At 37.5% G+C, this 23,829-nt stretch overlaps 1 pseudogene; it reads right to left on the reverse strand.

Moving 5' to 3' along the window:
- Window positions 1–312: 312 nt before the first annotated feature.
- LOC138835439 (U6 spliceosomal RNA) lies at window positions 313–412 on the reverse strand (annotated as a pseudogene).
- Between the last annotated feature and the right edge of the window lie 23,417 nt (window positions 413–23,829).

Genomic DNA, 23,829 nt, shown 5'->3' on the forward strand with positions numbered 1-23,829 from the left:
TTGAAGTCTACATTGTTTTATAATATATAGGTTCATTAATAAATGTGTCCTTTCAGATTACATTCCATATAGGAAAAGTTTAAGATTCCTTTTTCCTAAGTCTTTATATTATTTTATTTCTTTGGGATAAAAAGATAATGTTATCTAATTTCAAGTATTGTAAAGGTTATGCTATGTAAGGGCCTTTCGAAGGTGAAAGTTTAATACACTGATGTCAAACTAACCTTTAATTCTATGAATTACAGGTTTTGTTACACTTGTATTTTTGTAATCAACTTTTTAATAACTGTTTTTCATTGCATTTGAAGAATGAAAAATATGGAATAATTCACAAATTTTCATGTCATCCTTGTACAAGTGCCATGTTAATGTCTGTATTGTTGTAATTTGTGTAGACCTGCTGCTGAAGCATGGAGTATCCTCTAAATTTAAGTAGTTAACGATGTAATCTTTATACAGGCATACATCCTTGGTTGCCTATTTGTAACAAGGAACCTTTATTGTTACTAAAAATGCTATTGATCTTATTTCTCTAAATTTCTATGTATAGTGGAAAAAACTTATATTGTTTGGTCGATTGCTCATATTTGCAATTTTTTGTCAATGACTATTTTGTCGTTTTCATTTTAAATTTGATCATATTTTGAAGCCTTTATAGCTAAGTTCAAAGGTAATGGCTTTTCAAGTACTTATTTATCAACTGAGTTAGCTTTGTGGAGCTAATGGATTCAAAGTAAGCCTTGCTTAAGAGCTACTTCTAAACTTCTGCAGCTTAAAATTTTCTAAATGAGGTCTCAGTGGTACAAATGTCTTTCTGTCCCTTCACCCTTCTTCCATGTAGGAACAGACCAACCAGAATATCTTACCTGACAGCATAGATTGTCTTACTGGAACAAAACTAATCTTAGTTACAAGGGTTCATAGAGATATGAACACTTCAGACTTAATTCTTCAGAATAGAAGGTATTTTATCAAAATATAATTGTTTATTATTCCTATCATTTCAAAACTAGCTAAAGCCAAGAAGGTAAAAAAATGTTCATATTCATGTTTACCTAATATCCTGGCCTGTCTACCATCCAACCAGGCAGGAACTTGCACTACTGACTTTCTATCACCAAATATTTCCATAACTCCTGGAGAAGTCCATATGTTTTTCCTCGATATTAGGCCTTAAATTGGTAATGTTTTAATCAAAGTGTTTCCTCTTGCCTCCAGGCTGTAAATTTACAAATGATAAAGTTTTAGGTCTAACTCTACCAAAAACTGAGGTAGAGATAATGGAATAATACTTTAAAACAGAGTTGCCTTTGATGCCCTAACCACAACGGAACATTGCATAACAATTTCTTCTATTATATATACATATATATTTTATATTTATATGTGCTGATCTTAAATTTCACACAGTGAATCTTACTAGAATTCATTGGTAATTTGACAAATAAATTTAAAATTATTCCCATAAATAGATTGGAACATAAATAATTAGGTTTAGAATATATATTAGAATATAAAAAGTATCAATGCAATGTCTTCGGTATAAACTTGTGATACCTTCTAAGTGTTCTTGGTCTTCTGAATTCACATAGTAAAAAAAAAAGCAGTATTGTTTTCCTCTAATCTAGAAGAGATTTTACACTGCTGATGTGTTTCTTGTGTTAACTTGCTAGTCCCAGAGTGTTTTTTTTCCATATTTCTGAAGCGTTCTTACTGATTATACCAAAATTTTTGCTGATATGATGCCTAAAAGCTATTATTCTTCTGCAGTACCCATGGGTATGAGGATATCAGGTCCCAGTTACCTGCATCATCAGATAACATGGGCAAGACTTCTCACCTTGGCCCATGCAACATGCTAAGAGAATGTAATTGAAGACCCATCTCATTTTCTCATTTCCTATAATATTTCAGTGCCCCAATTCCTTGCAGGAATTAGCAGTAAGCAATTGTGAAATGTAAGGCAACTTAAAATGAAAGATGAGATCACAAAATATGACAGAAAGTACTGTAGTTCAAACTTTCAATTTACAGATGACCAGCCCATATGAGTAAACAAAATCACAAATGTCACAAGATTATTTTTAATACCACTCTCCTAATGATGAATGGAAGATTTCAGTCCAGCATAGGTAGGCCGAAAAATAATTCCTGAATGTTAGATCCATAATTGTTCTACCAAGGCTAGGAAATCTTGACTTGGAGTTCAAATATAATTTCGAAAACCATTAATTGAGAAGACCCTTAGTACTTCAAAACACTGGTACTTCAGTAAAACTTGGTTCTGTAGTCTAAAAATGTTGTCATTCTCAAACCAATGATAACATACATTTAATCTCTTGAAAGTATATTCCTTTTCAAATAAACTTTTTATAATCATATTCACCAAAATAACACTTGACAAGTAGATGATAGTGACATTAAGTTTTTCAAGTGTAGGAATCAAGTTACAATAGAGTTGATTTGTTTACCCAGCACTAAGTTCAACCATTCATTAAAGTGTAGAAATAGTATCTCGCACCATTTGCGTTGTTCAGTAGGTGCCTTCCAGAAATGTGTTAAATACATCAGCCTCCCATAATTCAAACCCAAATATTAGCTAATAAAGTAAATTTCATCATATAAGAAGGTACATTTTAAAAAGTCACTAATAGTTGCCTTATCATGTGTTGCCTTATCATATATTTTCCCTATCTGTCTAACATAGTAAGAAATATGACTTTAAGTCTTGAATATGAGTACTGATCAGAGATGTGACAAACATAAAATCTGTCTTCTATTGCTATCATATTCCTCTACAGTAGTAAATTTTAGTTTTCTTCTTTTTCCAAAATTTATAGGTAGTAGAAAATATCATCCCATGTAAAATAAAATAATCACACACCATTGTACAAAGCCATTTATAAAAACTGGTAGTTAGCTATAAATTCTAAGTGATGTTTAAACTTTCTTGTTGACTAAAGATTAATCTTCCAAAACGATGAGAATAAAATCATGTCTTGGAGCTTCACGTCTCCAGTCTTGCAAATTGTTATTGCAGATGAATGAATTATGGAAATATAAGCTGACATCATTTCAAGTATATGTGGGATTGAAACTCCTTGGAATGTATTAACAGACAGTTTAACAGAACGACTATCAGGAAGTTGAAACCAGAAAGGAATAATAGTAAAGACATAAAATGAATGAAAAATGGAACAAGGGGCAAGTACAGCTAGAATACTCAATGTACACATGTAATAAAGGAAGTCCAAAACCTGCAATAAATCTTGGAGAAAGGGTTGGTTGAGAATGATAGAAGGAGTGACTCTGATCCAGGAGCATTGGACAATTAGGTGGACATATTTAATTGTAACACAAATGCACAACCTTTTGAAATTCAGTTAAAAACACAAGTACAAACAAAAACACACAAAAATCACAACCAAACAGCAATGCTTAGAGAGTATGTATATGAGCTCACAAAATTTTAATCAGTTAATGAAGGGCAGTCATGGGAAAACAAACAAAGCTGTCCAAAGAGGGCAGTTTGGTGTAGGGGAGAATCTTGAACAGATTTGAATAGATTGTCAAAGGTTATAAATCACCTACATCAATTGCAAATATTTTCTTCTGTGAGTATTCTCTTTTTTGGGGGGGGTCCGGTCGTGGGGCCTGAACTCTGGGCCTGGACGCTGTCCCTCAGCTCTTCAGCTCAAGGCTAGCGGTCTACCACTTGAGCCACAACTCCACTTCCGGCTTTTTTCTTTTTGCTTATGTGATGCTGAGGAATCGAACCCAGGGCCTCAGGCATGCAAGGCAAGCGTTCTACCCCTGAGCCACTTTCCCAGCCCCCACTCTTTGAGTATTCTTTATCTGAACTGGTTACTCCAGTCCTGAGCTACACTTTATAGCTTGTGAAGATAGAATGGAAGAAACAAGGTCAAGATCCCATTACACCACTGGAGATAAAACAGTCCTGTATGGGTTCTCTCATCTTTCTTCACTACCTTCACTACTCTTTTCTCATACTTTTATTAAAGTAAGTGATTTTGAATTACATCTTCCCTTCTTTTTCAGAGAATTACTGTTTAGTAATTAAATGTCAATTCACAAATTTTGATGTCTTTTTTTAAAAGAACTTTGAATTTAAATTCCATTGCAACCTTGTTTCACACAGTGAGAGTATATTTCCTGGGTAAGGACAATTCTCAAGAGAACCTACAGGATTTACAGCAAGGTTTGTGAGGCTTGTTTGTTTACTGTGAAAATGAGCCATATTCACCCACATTGCTCCCTCTCAACTAAGTCTACACGGATTTCTTTGCATGAAAGCGTATTTTCCCAGACAATTTTAAATGTTCTTAATAGGCTAAGTTGTTAAAAAGTTTGAACAATTAAAATTTACCTGTCATAAATTTTAAAGCTCTTTTGAAATTCCTTTATCAGAATCGTGAATTCACCAATCATAATCCCGCCCTTACCAACAAAAAGAGTTAACATGTTGTTTTCATGATATAGTATCCATGAAATTACTATTTTCCAGTGCCTTTGTTATGCATATATATGACCATATAAGCTGATGCTGAGCAAAATGAACTCCAAGATATGGAAAAAGAAATATTTATTTGCAGTTGTTGTTTTTGATGAACTATGTGATTTCTATTTTCTTTGAGATTTTCCCCTAAGGTTTATCCTCTGCTGTGTTTGATTTTGGTACCCTGTGTATTTTCTATACATTTACCTTAATTAGTTAAGGGAACAGGAACAAAAAAAAAACGGTGAGGCAAAGGACAAAGAGCAAACCAATGCAATAGCAATTCTCACAAGACAATAAGTTGGAAATGTACATTACAACGTCTGAGGGGTATTGTGATGAAGGAAAAACTGTGAGAAAAATGAGAGAGGGGATAACAAGTTTGAAAAGTTATGTATTCAGTACCTTCCAATGGCTATAACCCCAGTGCACATCACTTTCACATTAAAATTAAATTTAAAAAATAAGCTGATGAAATAAAATTTCACTGTTTTGGTATAGTAAATATTATTCTTTATGAAGTAACTTTTTAAAAGTCAATATTATTTAGCATCTAATTTGAATTAATTACTTCTTCTTTATCAGAGGGTCATCAACTTGAATGATATCCAACTAGAAAAGTTTTTCACAATATACTTGCCAATATTTTGAAAATAGAATAAATTTTGTACTTTCTTATACTAAAAGAGAAAACAGTTTAATTCTATGGAAACCCATAACTTTTAAAAGTTAATAAGTTGTTAAGAGGACAGAATGTATGTGTTCTTCAAAATTCCTATGACTAATAACTACTCATTTTCAAATTCTGAACATTCCATTCCTGAGAGATTCAAAATATACCTGTTTGCATGTTATGTAATTCTGCAATAGGTGCATTTTCCAATGGGGTGTTACAGACTGAGAAGTGAACAGAAAAAGAGCCACATTCTGATAAAGGATAAAACTATGAAGCATGTTATAATTAATTCTTCAAGAGTAAGCAGTTGTTTGTCAGATTAAGCTATTATTTCTTGACCATCAATCACAAGATTTATGCCATAAAGTCATCCTAGACCACCAGTTTCCAACTTGTAGGGTGCACCTCAAAATTCCCTTAATTCACATCAAGAATAGCTTATCTCCATTGTGAAAATACACTGCACCTCTGCTAATGTGATGCCCTCCGTGTTCTGGAAAGAACACCACTATAAACTAGGTTGCATCATTTTTCCTCCACTGCTATTCTTGGAAATATTATTTATATTTATACTTTTTAAATATCATAGATAAAAGGATGCTACGATTGTACGATTACAGTTAAAAGCCTGTGAAGACTCAGGGTCTAGGTTGAAGGGGCAGAATGATGCAGGTTCCGGCCTCAGGATTATCTGAGGACTGTGTTTGAGTAATAGGAAAGTTCTTGGTATGACGGGCTAGAGAGGGAAAATGTTCTCTCTCCCTATCTCAAAACACATCACAGACTCCTGGGAGCTGAGGAAGTAGCTCTTCTGCTTGCTTAAGCATAGTTGAACAGCTGGTCAAGCATTTTCCTGAGATTGGACAAGTGGTTTGAGCTTGCTTTAAACTAATTTAGATAATAATATACCAAGACAGGGCTGGGAAGGTGGCTCACTGGTAGAGCGCTTGCCTTCCATGCATGAGGCCCTGAGTTCGATTCCTCAGCACCGCATAAGCAAAAAGAAAAAAGCCGGGCTTGGTGATGTCGCTCAAGTGGTAGAGCTCTAGCCTTGAGCTGAAGAGCTGAGGGAAAGCGCCCAGGCCCAGAGTTAAGGCCCCACGATCGGACCCCCCAAAAATAATAATATACCAAGGCATTGTCTCATAGGTCAAGTAAAAATGTATCTGTTGAAATTTTTGTGTCAATGTCTTCTGACCAAATCTTGGCCACGATCATGCTTGCCTGTCTTTAAATACCCACTAACAATAAAGCATACCATGGAGTGGCAATTGTTGTATGCACTCTGCATCCCCTGTGTCCTGGTGATTTCTTTACCCTTACCCAGGGACCCCAAGGCACTAGATGATACAACTGGCACCCAAACAGGGACCCTTCATTGTTGAATTCAGGAAGGGATATTCAGGTAAGTACCTTTAATTACAGGGTGATGGGAAAAGTTAAATCTACTCCGTACTTACATATGCTTAAACATTTACTTGGTGCTTATGGTCTAAATATTTCTTCTTCTGACATAGAAATGTGTATTAATGTAGTTAGGGAATGGAGTCCTTGGTTCCCCGATGAAGGAACATTAGATGTTGATAATTGGAAACGAGTAAAGAATAATGTAGAAAGAGCTGTTCAAGAAGGGGAAAAGATTCCTATTAGATTTTGGTCCACTTGGGCTATTTTACATACCCTTTTTGAAGCTTTGAATAAGGAAAGATTAATAGCAGACTTAAAGAAAGAGGCCACCCCTTCTATTGTAGGTTTACAATTGGAATCTGAGGTTAAGGACACAATAGATAAGGATGCATTGCAATTAACAGAGAAAAAACAAGAGGTAAAAAAGGCTGAAAAGGAACAAACTGAAAGTGTAAATAAAATGTCTGAGCAAATGGAATTGATTTTATCAAAATTACAACATATGGAGTTGGAAATTAGCAGAGTGAAAGGAGAACCTGAAAATGTGAAAGTAAAGCAGCCTTCGGCTCCTTCACTGGCCGATGCAATTTTTACAGCATCATTCCCTCACAAAACAGAGGGCTCAGACCATGAGTTTGATGATGAAATGCCTATTTTTTCCTTATCCTGTAATTCGACCACCCCCTATGAATGGTATATCTCAACCAGTCAGATATGAAGGTGCTGCTGTTGATGATATTGGTAAACTGAAGAAGGTAGTGATGGTGTATGGTCCTTGTAAGGTCAGCTCCAGGATGGCGAGCTAACTCCACCCTCCTTGCAGCAAAGTCTCCACCCAGTACCTGCATTACCTAGGCAACTGGGACATCTGAAAGAGGTCACATCTGCATCCACTGAGGTCACATCTGAATTTGATGTGGCCACACCTCCTCTGCCCATACCCTAGATAAGGCCTAGCCCAGGCCCAGAGGCACTCTCCCGCTGCTCTTTTCTAGCTCTCTCACTGTTTTTTTCTAGCTCTCTGCTCTCTGTCTCTGTTCTCACTGTTCTTTTCTTCCTCTCTGTTCTCTCTCTGCTTTCCCAGTGTTCTTTTCTAGCTCTCTCTCTTCTCTTTCTTTCCTCTCTCTTTCCCAGCTCTCTCTTTCCTAGGCCTTTCCGAACCACGTGGAGTGCCAACCTTGCCTGGTCCCAGCAGGTCTACTGAATAAATCTACCCCTTACCTGAATACCACGTGCGTGGTGCTGTTCTTACTCAGCTACCTTTTATTAAAAACCTAACATAAATGGTGGCATGACTCGGATAAAGGGCTTAAAGTCATAATAGCTGGGATTTCTCTGTTTTTTTCCCTCTTTTTACTTTTTCTGTTTGTTTTTCCCTTTTTGCTCTGAGGAATACCCACAGTTCTGATGGCTTTTTGCCAACCCATCTGTCTGCTGAAGACACAGTGCATTGATACCATTGCTGGCCTTCACATCCTCATCCACACCACTTCTCTACTCTGGTGAGTGAAGCTACTCTATGGTTCTCTGTTGCTCTCTCTAGAGGGCTCTGGGGGGAGTCAAGACGCTTTGCCTCGTCAGCTCTCCTTCACTCACCAGACTGACTCTCCTACTCATTTAATGGGGTGCTGGGAATCAAGCCTGAGCCTGAAACCCCATTGAAATGTCTCCTGCACTCCCTGGAAAGCTAGAGCGCCTCATTTTTATGCCATTCTCAGATGTAGACAGTTTTGGCTACTGCAATGGTAAATGGTCAGAATTCTGTTTATTTTCAGGCTCTCTTTGCTCTCTCTCTGCCATTCATGTCCAACTTTCCCTATCTCTCCCTTTCTTTTTTTACATTTTGGCTTGTGCCCTGAAGAGTGAGATGCAGGCTGGGTCCCACGGACCCCCTCTAGGTTCTCTCTCAAAGGCTAGCCAATTGTAGTCTTGGTCTATTTGTTCAGGGTGTCTTTGCATTTTGTTTTTTTCAGAAATTCGCCATCTTGAGTTTGCCATCTTGGCCACATGGTGGCTTAAGGTTTTGGCCCCATCTGGCCCTTAACCTTCCACCAAACTTACTACTCCATTCAGCTATTCTAAGATGCCTTGCTAGCAATTTGCTTTTTTCACAGGCCCTGGTAAATGAGGCCCAACCATGTGATGTGCTTTGTTAGCAAAGATGTCTAAACATTGTTTTCAAAATTTTAGGTTTTTTGTTTTGCCTTTTTTGTTTTGTGTTGTATATTCTACTGACTATATGTTTTTAAAATACTGGGCATATCTGTGCTAAAATTCTCATCACATCTAATGAGTTTTGTCATTTCAGAATATTTGTTGGCAATTCTTGATAAGCCTTTTTGTTTTGTGTTGTGTATTCTACTGACTACATGGTTCTAAAATACTAGGCATATGTGTGCTGAAATTCTCATCACATCTAATGAGTTTTGTCATTTCAGAATATTTGTCTGTCAATTCTTGATAAGAACCAGGTAAGCTGTACTTATTCTACTTGATCTCCTTGTTGCTTTAATTGGAAATAATAAAGGGCTTTTGTGGCAAAGATTGCAGTTTAAAGACAGCCCGGGCTGAAAAATCCCTAAGACTCCATCTCCCAACTAACCTGCAAAGAGCCCGGCTGCAAGCATGGCTCAAGACTCTTATCTCTAAGCAGCCAAACACTGGAAGTGCTATTGTAAATCCAAGTGGTAGAGTACTAGCCTTGAGAAGAAGTGCTGAGGGACCATGCCCAGCCCTTGAGTTCCAACCTCCTTGAATACCAACTGGGACAAGCCATCACAGCAATGAGCAGTTAGACACAGCCAGTCTGGGGAACAAGGGAACATGGAGAGGAGTAAGAGGAGATGACACATCAGCTACTTTGTGCCTGCCCTTTCAAAATTAACCAGAGCCAGGAGGTCAGTGGAAGTAAGAAGCCTGCCCATCCAATGTCTATACCTCAATATGTATTAACTGAACAGGAATTTATATTCTTGCCTTTGTCACCTGACTTCTCTACCTAGTCACCAGATATCAGAAGTAGCTAGGGACATTTCTACAACATTCTCAGCCCCAAGTCCTTCCTCTTGCCATTTATTTGCTCTCTAGTATTTTTTTCCAGCCACTCAACGCTCATGAGACTTCTCCAGACTTCATCTAAGGACTCATGCCACCAAGGGACCACTGCTGCTCACTGCCTTCTCTGGGAGGGGACCAAATTCCAGCCTTTTACCCCTATTGTCGACCCCCTCTTGTCAGCAGGAAGTAGCCAGAAATAATCCACACCCTATTTTATGATTATTAAAAGCCTGGAATGTAAGGTCTGCTCCAGGATGGCGAAAGACTCCACCCTCCTTGCAGCAAAGTCTCCACCCAGTACCTGCGTTACATAGGCAACTGGGACACCTGAAAGAGGTCACATCTGCATCCACTGAGGTCACATCTGAATTTGATGTGGCCACAACTTTCTCTGCCCATACCCTAGATAAAGGCCTAGCCCAGGCCCAGAGGCGCTCTCTCGCTGCTCTTTTCTAGCTCTCAGTGTCGTATGGTACTATAATATCAGAAGACGGACAGACAGCTGTCCTTAAACATTATATTATGGAAGTTCCAGTTAACATAATTGGTAGAGATGTACTGGAACAATGGGGAGCTCATATTCAATTTTAACATTTTTAGATGGAGCCCATTGAGATATTATGGAAATCTGAGTAACTTCTTTGGATTCAACAATGTCCTTTATCTAAAGAAAAATTAGAAGCAACTCATCAATTAGTTGAAGAACAGTTAACAAAAGGACATATTGAGCCGTCTATGTCACCATGGAATTTTACAATATTTGTTATTAAAAAGAAGTCAGGGAAATGAAGATTGCGGATTGATTTACAAGGAGGTAAAGCATCCATGTACCCTACGGGGGCTTTTCAACCTGGTATACTGTTGCCTGCCATGCTTCGTAAAAGTTGGCCAATAGTAGTAATAGATTTACAACATTGCTTTTTTACCATTCCTGTACATGTAAAAGATTATAAAAGATTTGCCTTTTCTTTATGACAAATAAATCATCAAACCCCTCATCAGCACTTCCAATGGAAGGTGTTGCCCCAAGGAATGATGAATTCTCCAACTATGTGTCAGATATATGTTGATAAGGCCTTAAAAACTGTTAAACAAAAATGGCCTCACATTTATATTTTTCATTATATGGATGATATTTTATTTGCAGGACCAAATGTGACAGAATTAGAAATGGTGTTACAGTGTTTACCCTCTATATTTAAAGATTTTGTAGTAATAATAGTACCTGAAAAAATACAAAAAGATATGGAGGTAAAATATTTAGGATTTTTTTTTGTTTTTTTGTTTTTTTTATTGTGAAAATATGGTACATGGGCAAGAGAGTGAGTACATTTCTTATCAAGCATTGTAGCCTCCTCCTTAGTTAACCCTTCCCATCCCTTCCCATCTTCCCTCCCCCCCACCAAATCCCCGCCCAAGATGTAAAGTTCGTTTTCGACTTGACAACTTGTACTTCTCATTGTTGCAACAGTTCCAAATGTATCCTTATTTAAATGACTTGTTTTTCCCCTTCCATTCGACAAATTATACCGACATCAAATACAGTGAAAGCAGGGGTTATACAGTGGGGGAGTGACATACAAAGCAACAAAGAAATAATCTTATAAATACGTTAGAAACAAATGCATGAAAGAAAAAAACATTTAAATACATATCTTAGGATTCATTTTTCTAACATCACCTTGTCTGACCTTTTCTGCTTGACTCATACATATACTAGATATTGCAAATAAGGGAAATCATGGGACGTATGTTTCTTTGGGCTTGGCTTACTTCACTGAATATAATTTTTTTCCAAGTCTTTCCATTTCCTAACAAATGGGGGCAATGTCATCCTCCATGCTCCTGGATTGGAAAGATTAACATCCTGAAAATGACAATACTTCCCAAGGCTATCTACAAATTCAATGTGATACCTATCAAAATTCCAACGTCATTCTTCAAGGAAATAGAAGAGGAAATCCAAAAATTCATATGGAACAATGAAAGACCCAGAATAGCAAAAACGCTCCTCAACAGAAAGAACACTGCTGGAGGAATATCAATACCAAATTTCAAATTCTACTATAAAGCCATTGAAATCAAAACAGATTGGTACTGGCACAAGAACAGACCTCAGGACCAATGGAATAGAATTGACAACCCAGAAATGAACCTAGAGACATACAGCCATCTAAACTTTGATAAGGGAGCTAAAAAAATAGAATGGAAGAAAGACAGCCTCTTCAGTAAATGGTGCTGGAAAAATTGGTTTACTATATGTAGAAAAATTAAAGCTACATCCTTATATATCACCCTGCAAAAGAATCAACTCAAAATGGATCAAAGACCTCGGCGTCAAAGCACACATTCTGAAAACATTACAGGATGGAATAGGAGAAACCCTAGGTCTCCTTGGCGCAGGCCGAATTTTTCATAATAGAGACCCGGAAACAGAAAAAAATCAAAGAATGGTTCAACAAATGGGATTGCATGAAGTTGCAGAGCTTCTGCATGGCAAAGGACATAGCTATCAAGATCAATAGAAAGCCCACGGATTGCGAGAAGACCTTCACTAGCCATACAATGGACAAGGGTCTCATATTTAAAATATACTTGGAACTCAAAAAATTAAATCCCCCAACAACAAATCCTCAGAGAAACAACTGCCCAATAAATAAGTGGGCTAATTACTTAAAGAGAAACTTCTCTGAAGAAGAAAGAAGGATGGCCAATAGACACATGAAGAAATGCTCAACCTCCCTAGCCATAAAAGAAATGCAAATCCAAATAACATTGAGATACCACCTCACCCCAGTTAGAATGGCTAAAATCAAGAACTCTAATAACAACAGATGCTGGAGGGGATGTGGACAGAAGGGAGCCTTACTTCATTGTTGGTGGGAGTGTAAACTTGTTCAACCACTTTGGAAAGTAATATGGAGTTTCCTCAAAAGACTCCACATCGAGCTCCCCTATGACTCAGCAATCCCACTTTTGGGCATTTACCCAAATGTTTACAAATAAGACCACATTAAAGCTACCAGCAGAACTATGTTTATTGCAGCATTATTTACCATAGCTAAGATCTGGAACCAACCCAGATGCCCTTCAGTAGATGAATGGATCAAGAAAATGTGGTATATATACACAATGGAATTCTATGTCTCCATCACGATATGTTGTTTGTAGAAAAACAGTGACACCTCAAAAAATATCTTTACGACGTGATCAATTACATACGTTAAATGATTTTCAAGTTCCCAGGAGATATTATTTGCCTTAGGAATTCCTACTTACCAATTACATAATTTGCTTTCATTGTTACAATTGCAGCCTGATTTACATAGCAAAAAAACTTTAACTAAGGAAGATGAAAGAGAAGTACAATTTGTAGAACAGAGAATTAAAAAAATGTTTTTACATCGAGTAACGCTCAATCAACTCATAAATGTATGTATTTTAGATACATGGAAATACCCAACAAGAATTATTCGACAAAATGACATGCCATTAGAATGGATTTATACACAGCATAGATTTACAAACAATATTATGCCTTATGAACAACAGTTGGCAGTTATTATTCAACAGGTCAGGCAACGGGTATTTACCATATCAGGGTATGATTTATTTGAAATTATCTTTCCTTTGCCAAAATTCCAACTAAAATATTTGTTAAACCTCTCTGAAACGCTACAAATAGCATTAGTAAATTGTACTGGGCAATTTTCCTATCATTTTCCCAAAGGTAGATTGTGGGATTGCTTGCATAAACAACAACTTGTCATTAATAATATAATTACCAAGGCCCCTATTTCCACTGCTCTTACCGTTTTTACAGATGGCTCCAAAACAAAAAGTGCTACTGGACAACAAATAAATATTGGGTACAAACAACTTCTTAAGCCTCAGTTCAACAAAATGAACTTTTTGCTATTATTAAGATGTTACAAGGTTTTGTGGGAGATGTTAATATTGTTACTGATTCTGCTTATGCTGTAGGAGTTGTGACTAATATCACTGGAGTTACACACTCATCTAAACCCCAGCTAAACCAACTATTTAAACAATTACAAGCTTTACTACAACAACGTAATGCCAAAGTGTTTGTAACTCACATCAGAGCTCACTCTTCGTTACCTGCTACCTTGTATATGGCAATAATAAGGTTGATAAATTAGTTTTGCTTCTGCTAAACAGGATCATGCTCATTTACATACAAATGCTAGCCATTTACATATACATTATAAAATACCTTATTCTCAAGCTAAACAAATTAAAAAAGGTGTCCTATCTGCAGACCAATGCATTTGAGAGTTGTACCTGCTGGAGTAAATCCTCGTGGATTACAACCTAATCAGCTCTGGCAAATGGATATAATCCATGTATAAGTCTTTGGCCGTTTTTCCTTTGTACATGTTACAATACATACGTATACCAAATTTGTTTGGGCTTCTGCCCTTATGGGAGAAACTGTTAACCACGAAATAGAACACTTATTGGAAGCTTTTGCCATTATGGGAGTGCCTGCCAAAATAAAGACTGATAATGGACCAGCCTATAAAAGTATCAGATTTAAAAGATTTTGTGAACTTTATGATGTGGTACATATTACAGGAATAGAATACAACTCCCAAGGACAAGCCATTATTGAACGAGTTCATGGCATACTAAAACAACAAATTAAAAAATTAAAAAGGAGGAAAAGGTTGGATGAGGGTATGGATATTTTGTGGATATCCATGCAAAATACTAAAATCATTTTATATCAAGCTCTTTATGTTCTTAAAATTTTAAACTTACCACAAGGAGATATTTTAACTAGAGCTGAGCGCTATTTTGAACAATTATAAGAAAAACCTTATTTAAATGCTTCTGTATGGATTAATATTGCATTGGATGCAGAATGGCAACTAGGAACATTATGACATAAGGGGCGAGGATAGGGTTTTGTGTCTACACAGGATGGCAAACAATACTAGCTTCCTGCCTGATGGATACAGATGCGGTCCAGTGAGGACAGCCCTGTATCCTTCAAGGAATCAGCCACCAGTTGCGGAAAAAGAACCCTTAGATATGTACTTTAATGTTTTTTTCTTTCAAGCATGTGTTTCTAACGCATTTATAAGATTATTTCTTTGTTGCTATGTATGTCCCTCCTCCACAGTATAACCCCTGCTTTCACTATATTTGATTTCACTATGACTTGTGGAGGAGATGGGGAAAAACAAGTCGTTTAAGGATACAGGTGGACCTGTTGCAACAATGAGAAGTACAAGTTGTCATGTCCAAATCGAGCTTTACAACATCGATGCAGGGGGGCGGGGCGGGGGGGGGGAGAAGGATTGGGACGGGGGGGGGGAGGCTGGGAAGGGATGTGAAGGGTAAACAAAGGAGGAGGCTGCAATGCTTGATAAGAAATGTACACATTATCCTGCCCATGTAATTGTAACCCCTCTGTACAGTATGTTCACAAATAAAATAAAATAAAAAATAAAAAAAAAGAAATCCCCACTGCCCATCTGGGGGCAGCTTCAAAAGTTGACTGGAGAAGGACAAAAGATGTTACAATTCAATGGTGAACCTGTCACTGCTGAGAACTTGTTCCTGGCCATGTGTGCCCTGCTTACTGTAAACTCTGTCCATGCTAATGCTAATGTAAGTTATTGGGCCTTTGTTCCTAACCCTCCTTTATTGGAACCTGTTGTTTGGGGATATAACCGTCTATACTCTTCCTGCTGTTTTATCTCCTCCTTGGAATAATTTCACATTTTGCAATAAGGATGATGGTAGCTTTTTAAATTTTACTTACTATACTCATTCCTTGCCTGTTGTCTGGGGCCTCCTCCATGTTTAGTAATGAATTGGCAACATTGGGTTTTACCTTGGAAACGCACTTCCAATTCTAAAAAAAAGTTTCAGCAATTAACTTCTTGGCCATTAATAGTAGCTGGGAAAGTGTCACTGATGGCGAGTTATCCTTACCTATGTGCCCTGATGTTACTTATATTGATTTAAAATATCAGCCTTTTGTGTGGCAAGAGTGTAGAGGAACATTTGGAAAAATGTTCAATAATTTTATTAATTGAGGACCTTTTGGACAGTTTATTAACACATGTTCAGAATGGAATATTACCAGATGTGACTTATCAAATGTTACTAGGATGCCGGAAGCCATTAATGGATCGCTTACTGGAGTTCGATTTATGGCCTGGGGAGATGGAGGCATTGCAGATGCTCTATGGGCTTTCATGGCTGCACCCACTGCTGTTCAGACTCATCTTTGGAAGGTCGCAGCGGCGCTGAAACCCATGATGCTATCAAATGGATCGTTTTCAGGGACGGCGAACTCTGCCTCCACTTATAATTTTACTTTGTACAAATCTTATGATGCAACTGCTTGTGTAGCTCTGCCTTATGCACTTTTAGTGGGAAAATTTACATTTTCTCCTACTATTTCTTGTTTTAATTAATTGTCGCCTGTGTTCTTGCATTAAATCCTCTCTTAATTTTAATGACAGTATAGTATTATGATATTACAACAAAGAACTCATATTTGGCTACCTGTTTAATTAGGAAGAGAATGGTCCCAAAATCCTTTGGATAGTGTTGTTATTGAATTTTTTACCAAACTACTAAAATGTACAAAGCGCATGATTGGAGCCATTGTAGCTGTGATCTTAAGCTTAATTGCTACTACCACTGTTGCTGCCGTGTCTGGAATTGCCTTACACACTTCCTTACAAATTAGCACTTTGTGGAAGAATGGCACCGGGATTCACATGAATTGTGGGTCTCCCAGGTAGAAATTGATGCTCTATTACAAACAGATATTAATATTCTTAAACAGACAGTGGGATGGTTAGGACACAAGTTATTGGTTGTGGAAAAACAGTTATTGTTAAAATGTAATTGGAATTTTACTACCTTTTGCATTACTAATGTAAAATATAATAAATCTATACATGATTAGAATGTAATACAGCAGTATTTATCTGGAAATTCTACTGCTGCTCAATTGATTCCTCAGTTACAATTTAATGTACATGAGAAATTTGGTAAACAATTCACAAATGATGATGCTTCTAATATTGCTGATGCACTTATTAAACAATTGGAAGGGTTGGAAAAGTTATGTATTCAGTACCTTCCAATGGCTATAACCCCAGTGCACATCACTTTCACATTAAAATTAAATTTAAAAAATAAGCTGATGAAATAAAATTTCACTGTTTTGGTATAGTAAATATTATTCTTTATGTAGTAACTTTTTAAAAATCAGTATTATTTAGCATCTAATTTGAATTAATTACCTCTTCTTTATCAGAGGGTCATCAACTTGAATGATATCCAACTAGAAAAGTTTTTCACAATATACTTGCCAATATTTTGAAAATAGAATAAATTTTGTACTTTCTTATACTAAAAGAGAAAACAGTTTAATTCTATGGAAACCCATAACTTTTAAAAGTTAATAAGTTGTTAAGAGGACAGAATGTATGTGTTCTTCAAAATTCCTATGACTAATAACTACTCATTTTCAAATTCTGAACATTCCATTCCTGAGAGATTCAAAATATACCTGTTTGCATGTTATGTAATTCTGCAATAGGTGCATTTTCCAATGGGGTGTTACAGACTGAGAAGTGAACAGAAAAAGAGCCACATTCTGATAAAGGATAAAACTATGAAGCATGTTATAATTAATTCTTCAAGAGTAAGCAGTTGTTTGTCAGATTAAGCTATTATTTCTTGACCATCAATCACAAGATTTATGCCATAAAGTCATCCTAGACCACCAGTTTCCAACTTGTAGGGTGCACCTCAAAATTCCCTTAATTCACATCAAGAATAGCTTATCTCCATTGTGAAAATACACTGCACCTCTGCTAATGTGATGCCCTCCGTGTTCTGGAAAGAACACCACTATAAACTAGGTTGCATCATTTTTCCTCCACTGCTATTCTTGGAAATATTATTTATATTTATACTTTTTAAATATCATAGATAATAAGGATGCTAAGATTGTAAGATTACAGTTAAAAGCCTGTGAAGACTCAGGGTCTAGGTTGAAGGGGCAGAGTGATGCAGGCTCCGGCCTCAGGATTATCTGAAGACCGAGTTTGAGTATTAGGAAAGCTCTTGGCATGCCGGGCTAGAGAGGGAAAATGTTCTCTCTCCTATCTCAAAACACATGTCACAGACTCCTGGGAGCTGAGGAAGTAACTCTTTTTCTTGCTTAATCATAGATGAACAGCTAGTCAAGCATTTTCCTGACTGGTTTGAGCTTGCACTAAAATAGTTTACATAATAATATACCAAGTCATTGTCTCATAGGTCAAGTAAAAATGTACTTGTTGAAATTTTTGTGTCAATGTCTTCTGATTAAATTTTGGCAAAGATCATGCTTGCTTGTCGTTAAATACCACTAACAATAAAGCACAGCATGTAGTGGCAATTGCTGTTTGCACTCTGCATTCCCAGTGTCCTGGTGATTTCGTTACCCTTACCCAGGGACCCCAATGCACTAGACATTGGCAAAGGCCCACCCAGGCAGGAAGGTTCTCTAGATTCTAATCTCCAATAAAGTTCTTAGGAAAAGCCAGACACAAGTGAGCTGAGGTTGAAGTGGTAGGGCACGGGCCTTGAGCATAAACAGGCTCAGAGACAGTGTCCAGTCCCCGAGTTCAAGCCCTAGGACAAACAAATAAAACAAAAACGAAAATAAAACAAATCCCAAACCTAGCATTTTTCTCACTGTATACAGAGGCACGTAATTAAGGAAATTGCTTCCTGTCTTACATACAGGTAGAAGAAAGAAGATGTCACACAATTATTCTCTTCATACCATGTTATACCAAAGCCTCAAAAAATCGCCCTTTTTCTAAATTTATAAATTAATATCATCCATTTTTTGCCAACTCTGTCTACATTATTCACATTATCATTCACATTATCATTTTATACATGAAGTTTTGGAATTATCTACTAACTGAGTTCTAATTATAACTCTCATGAAAGAATATTCTAGGCAAATAGCATGCAAGAAACATTTGTAAATTTGTCAATTAAACCCTCTACTTAAAAAGGATTTTGTAGTATCTGATAGAATATGAAATTACAAACAAAACCAAAACATTTATTTTGAATCTAAACTCTAATTTAGCAAGATCTACATAGTGCTACATTAGATTAACTTTGCTATTTTTCCAAGCTTAAGCTTTTGTAATCCTTCTTCCTTTCCTTGGAATCTATCAGAATGATGATCACTTACTTTTTCACATTTTGGATGGGAATCATGAGCCATTTTGCATCTAAGAATGTTCATGAATGAAGAGAAAATTTCAAACACAACTGAGGATTATATATGAGTTGCATTTCAATAGGAAACATGACTTCTCAAAACATAATGACAAAATTAGCCCAAACTTACTACTTTGTATTCATTTCTTGTTTGGTTTGTTTTATTAAGACAAAATTATACTACCTGGTCCAGGGAAGGTATCACTGTGTAATTCCACTATCTAATCTCCTGTCTTAGTCTGAGTGCTAGAATTCTAGCCTTGTATCAAATTGCCCCCCCATAGTTTCTTGGTTTATTTAATCTAGATACAGACTAGCAATTCTGAATTTCTCCAGTAATATTATCCACTATACTGCTCAGAGTGTTCTTGTACTCTTTTCAAAGATGTTCTAACATTTGACACAGGATTTGAACATTTTCAAATGCACCTGAAGGAGTCTCTGATACATTCCTCCATGGACCTGATGACATTAATAATGATTACTTGACTCTATTACTATCTCTGGTCTCTATCTATGTAATATTCTTAAACTTTTTGAAGAAGGTTCACTTGAGGACTTTCTAACATTAAAAATTATCATTTGATTCTAGTCTTACTCGGGACATATTTTCTATTGTTTTCTAAATTTTTCCACATATTCTGAGAGTTGCTTAATATGTGTATTTGTGTGTGCACATATAAGTGTCTCTGTATATATGTGTATGATTGTATGTATGTATGCAAAAGCCTCAAGATCTTATTCAGCAATCTTGCTCATGACTGGTATTCCAATACTTGAGCCATTCTTCCAATCCAGCTTTTGTTATAGTTTTTCAAAGACTGTTCTGCCCAGGCTGGATGCAAACTGACCTTCCCAGACACCTTTACATTCTTAGGTTTTATTTCTCCAGGAGTATCAACTTTTAAATTACAAACATTTTCGTGAGTGTAAAGGCTAAGCTGTAGCCTAGATTTTTAACTTAAGAATTCATATAAAGATACATGAGCATGCACATTATATATGCTGTGTGTACACTGTTAGAAGTGTGATCCTAAGCTGGATGGTGGTGAGATCTTCAGATAGGGTTCAAAGCCAGGCCGGGCAGGAAATCCCGGAGACTCTTTTTCCAATTAACTACAAGAAAACTGAAAGTGGCACTGTGGCTCAAGTATAGAGTATTAGCCTTGAGCTGAATAGCAGAGGGACAGCTCCCAGGACCAGTGTTCAATTGCCAAGACCACCACCAACAAAAAATACATAAGTAAAGGAAAGAAAATAAATGTGATCTTATCCACCAGTTCATGGCTAGTATAATCCCTGCTCTCTCAGGATGGACTTTTTTTTCCAATTAAGTCCATGCTCTTATATCTGAGTTGCATTGGAAAGAGAATTATGCTTCCATTCTACTGTCTACAAAGTTGCGTGATTAGCAAGCGTGATTTAGAAAGGGAGTGGCCTTATACTTCCTGTTACACGTACGTGTAATTCTTTCTCTATATCACTCTCAAATCTACATACTGGACATGGCTTTATTGTTTCAACGTGGTATTATTTGTAGAATCTTCTATAGTGCATTGAACACTTATACTTAAACACAAAACTTCTCTTTCTCCTATTATTGCTATTGTTTCCTTACTGTTATCTCATGAACAGTTGGAAAATAATGCGCAGCACATACACTCACAAAAAAATGATCTGAGAACCTTCTTCCCATTTAAAATTCACCTTAATTTATAGAGAACTTACAAAGTTTAAACTCAATATACTCATCGAAAATGTATTTAAAAGCAATATAAATTTCATATTTTCTCTTTACTAAGCTGTCTCTGAAACACGTGTAACCTCAGATCAGGGTGTCCTTGTGTTATTTCGGTGAAGCAAGAAAACATTCATTATACCTCAGGCAGCACCGTAGATTGTTCCTGGAAGTAACTGCTACTGGATGTGGAAACTGACCCCAGGAGAGGAATGGAACATAGAGGATTGACAAAGTTCAAGTTAACTTGTGCTTTCCTTTTTACTGTACAAGAAAATCCCAAGGCTTGAAGGAAACTCTGTCTCCGACTTTTTCGTGTGTGTTTTTACTCATATATAACTTTTCTGTAAACTTCTAATTGAGAATATTACAAAAAGAAATAATGTGCCATTTTAAGGCCAGCATAGAACAAAAAGAAATAACGTTGTTTTAAACATGTTCTACTGCAGGGACTGGTAAGTTGCCTTAGTGGTAGAGCACTTGCCTTGCATGCATGAGGCCCAGGTTTGATTCGTCAGCACTATATAAGCAAAAATTAAGCCAGAAGTGGTGCTGTGGCTCAAGTTGTAGAGCGCTAACCTTGAATTGAAGAGCTGAGGGACAACGCTCAGGCCCAGAGTTCAGGCCCACGACTGGACCCCCCCAAAACTGTTCTACTGCTAAGAAACAAAGACATGGAGGTTTTAAAGTCTCTTGTCGCTGGTATTTTCATTTTCACCCCTGAGATGATTTTCTTGTTTCAGGACTCAGTTATCATTTCCTTTAATTTGGTCCGAAATTCTCCATAGCAATAAGGATTTCAAAAAAGCATCCAGTGAGTATGATCAGCAAAAGGAACCTCTTCTCAGACCAGTACTCCTTTAAGGAAATATTTGTTTTTTTTTGGTTTGCTTGTTTTTTTACTTTGTGTTGGTTATGGGGCTTGAACTCATAGGCTGGATCCTGTCCCTGAACAGTTTTGTTTCCTGCTAACCTGCCCCCAAAGCTAGTACTGTACTGCTTGAACCAAAAATCTACTTGTGGCTTTTTTTGCTGTGTAATTACAGATAAGAGTTTGACAGACTATCCTGCCAGGGTTGGATTCGAACTAAGATAGTAAGAAAGCCAAGCGACATCAACTGTATAGACGTCTCTCTTCAAAGAAGAAATATTAGATGTTTATTGTAAAGCTAATATTTGACATTTTTTTTCTTTTTTTATTGTGAGAATACCTTACAGAGCAGTTACAATTAAATGGGCAAGATAACGTGTACATTTCTTATCACGCATTGTTGCCTCTTCTTTTTTTCCCCTTCCCAGCCCTTCCCATACTCCCCCTCTCTCCCCATACCATCCTCCCCCCCAACAAAGTTGTAAATTTCGTTTTTTGACATAAGGACTTGTACATCTCATTGTTGTAATGGGTCCACCTGTATCCCTAAACGATTTGTTTTTAGAGAATATGTCCAACACAGATTCCATAACATAACTCACCAAATGTAGGTGCACTGAATCATTTTGGAATTAATTTTTTTGCTTGGGAAGATTATTGATCTTGTCATTCCTTCTGGGGAAACTTAAAGTCATATTTTGCCTTTTTGTTGGTTGTGGGGTTTGAATCTGATCCTGGGCACTCTCCCTCCGCTCTTCAGTTCAAGTTGAGCACACTAACACTTTAGCTACAGCACCACTTCCGGGTTTCTGGTGGTTAATTGAAGATTAGTGTCTCATGGGCTTTCCTGACAAGACTGGCTTTGAACCACAATCCTCTGGTCTCAACCTCCTGAGTAGCTAGGATTACAGGTGTAAACCACCAGCACCCAGTTCATATTTGCATTTAAGTGCATTGAATGACACTGTGTAGACAAAGAATGAAAATTTTAACCAAATGATGACATTGCAGCTTTTCATAAAAATTGAGATAGCAGTAAATATGTCCTCCTTTTCCATTTTGTTACATTAATGACTCATGAGCTATGGGACCCTTATATTAGCATCCTGTGACATCTGTATAGGTGTATTTAGTATCAGGAAATGTTCATAGAGAAATATAGAAAGACTGAGATTTTTAGAAAAAAAAGGAGATAAGGTATGAAAGAACAGCATAGAAGGAGATACATTTAGGGAGTTCCGGGAAGATGACGGAGGAGAAGCTGGAGGCAAAACAAGCTCTCCCATAGAAAGCAGTTTTAGAGTTCCAGTGAACAGTCCTAAGCCAGAGAATCACACCAAGTGTGCCATCACAGGACAGAGAGTTAGGCCAGAGAGGGAAAATCCAGGCAAGGAGACAGATCTGAGCTCTTGCCAGCAGCTGCTGCTGCGACGGCAGCATTGGCACGGGCAGCGGCGGTACCCCCATACCAGAAACAGAGAGAGTCTGGGGACAAAAGAGCCAGACGCAGCAAGTGAGCGGATTCAACTCAACACCAGCAAGAACCGACAAGGAGCAGACATCTTCATCCTGCAGTTCGCAGATCAGAGACGGCCCAGGAAGCAAGAAGGCGTTAGTAGAAATCTGACGCCCTCACTCCTTCTCAGGGAGCAGAGGATTGAAGGCCACTCCCCGCCCCCCCAGTACCAGAGATCTCCATCTTGGATACCGACAAAGCTTGGCGGAGCTGCTAACTCCAACTCAGGCCTTGGAATAAAACTAGCATCATTTAGCAGGTCACAAGAACTTAAATGCGTGACTTGCCAGACTCAGCTCTACCCAGGGAAAAGTCACCCAGTTCGGGCACCAGACATAGGGGTGTCTTTCTTCATTGTGTAATCAGAGCCAGAGGCTGCCCCTCCTTTTAGCAGCTTCAACATCAGTTAACAGAAACCCTGAGAGTGGCTCAAAGCTAGGCTCTATGAGTTTCTCACAAACTAGTCCCTAGGAAAAGCTACTGTTTGCTGAAAAGCCTCAAGTCTACAAAGAACCTAGCCTCATCACAGCATCTCCAAATTTGAGGAAAAAACCATCTCCCTCTTTTGTGATACTCAAAGCACACCCTGCTCCCATTGAACTAACTTGGGAGGAGGATCGAAAAATCCTGGGTAAAGCAGAGTATTTTTCTGCCTGTCCAAACAAACTGACTTAAGAAACCAACCAAGCCACAGGACCACAAGCAGATCAGAGACTCCAACCAGAGGCTGATTACAGACAGAAGGGAGATACAGGATCTTTCC

This window comes from Dipodomys merriami, unplaced genomic scaffold, assembly GCF_024711535.1.
Source record: "Dipodomys merriami isolate MVZ:Mamm:240054 unplaced genomic scaffold, mDipMer1.0.p SCAF_238, whole genome shotgun sequence".
Classification (NCBI taxonomy): domain Eukaryota; kingdom Metazoa; phylum Chordata; class Mammalia; order Rodentia; family Heteromyidae; genus Dipodomys; species Dipodomys merriami.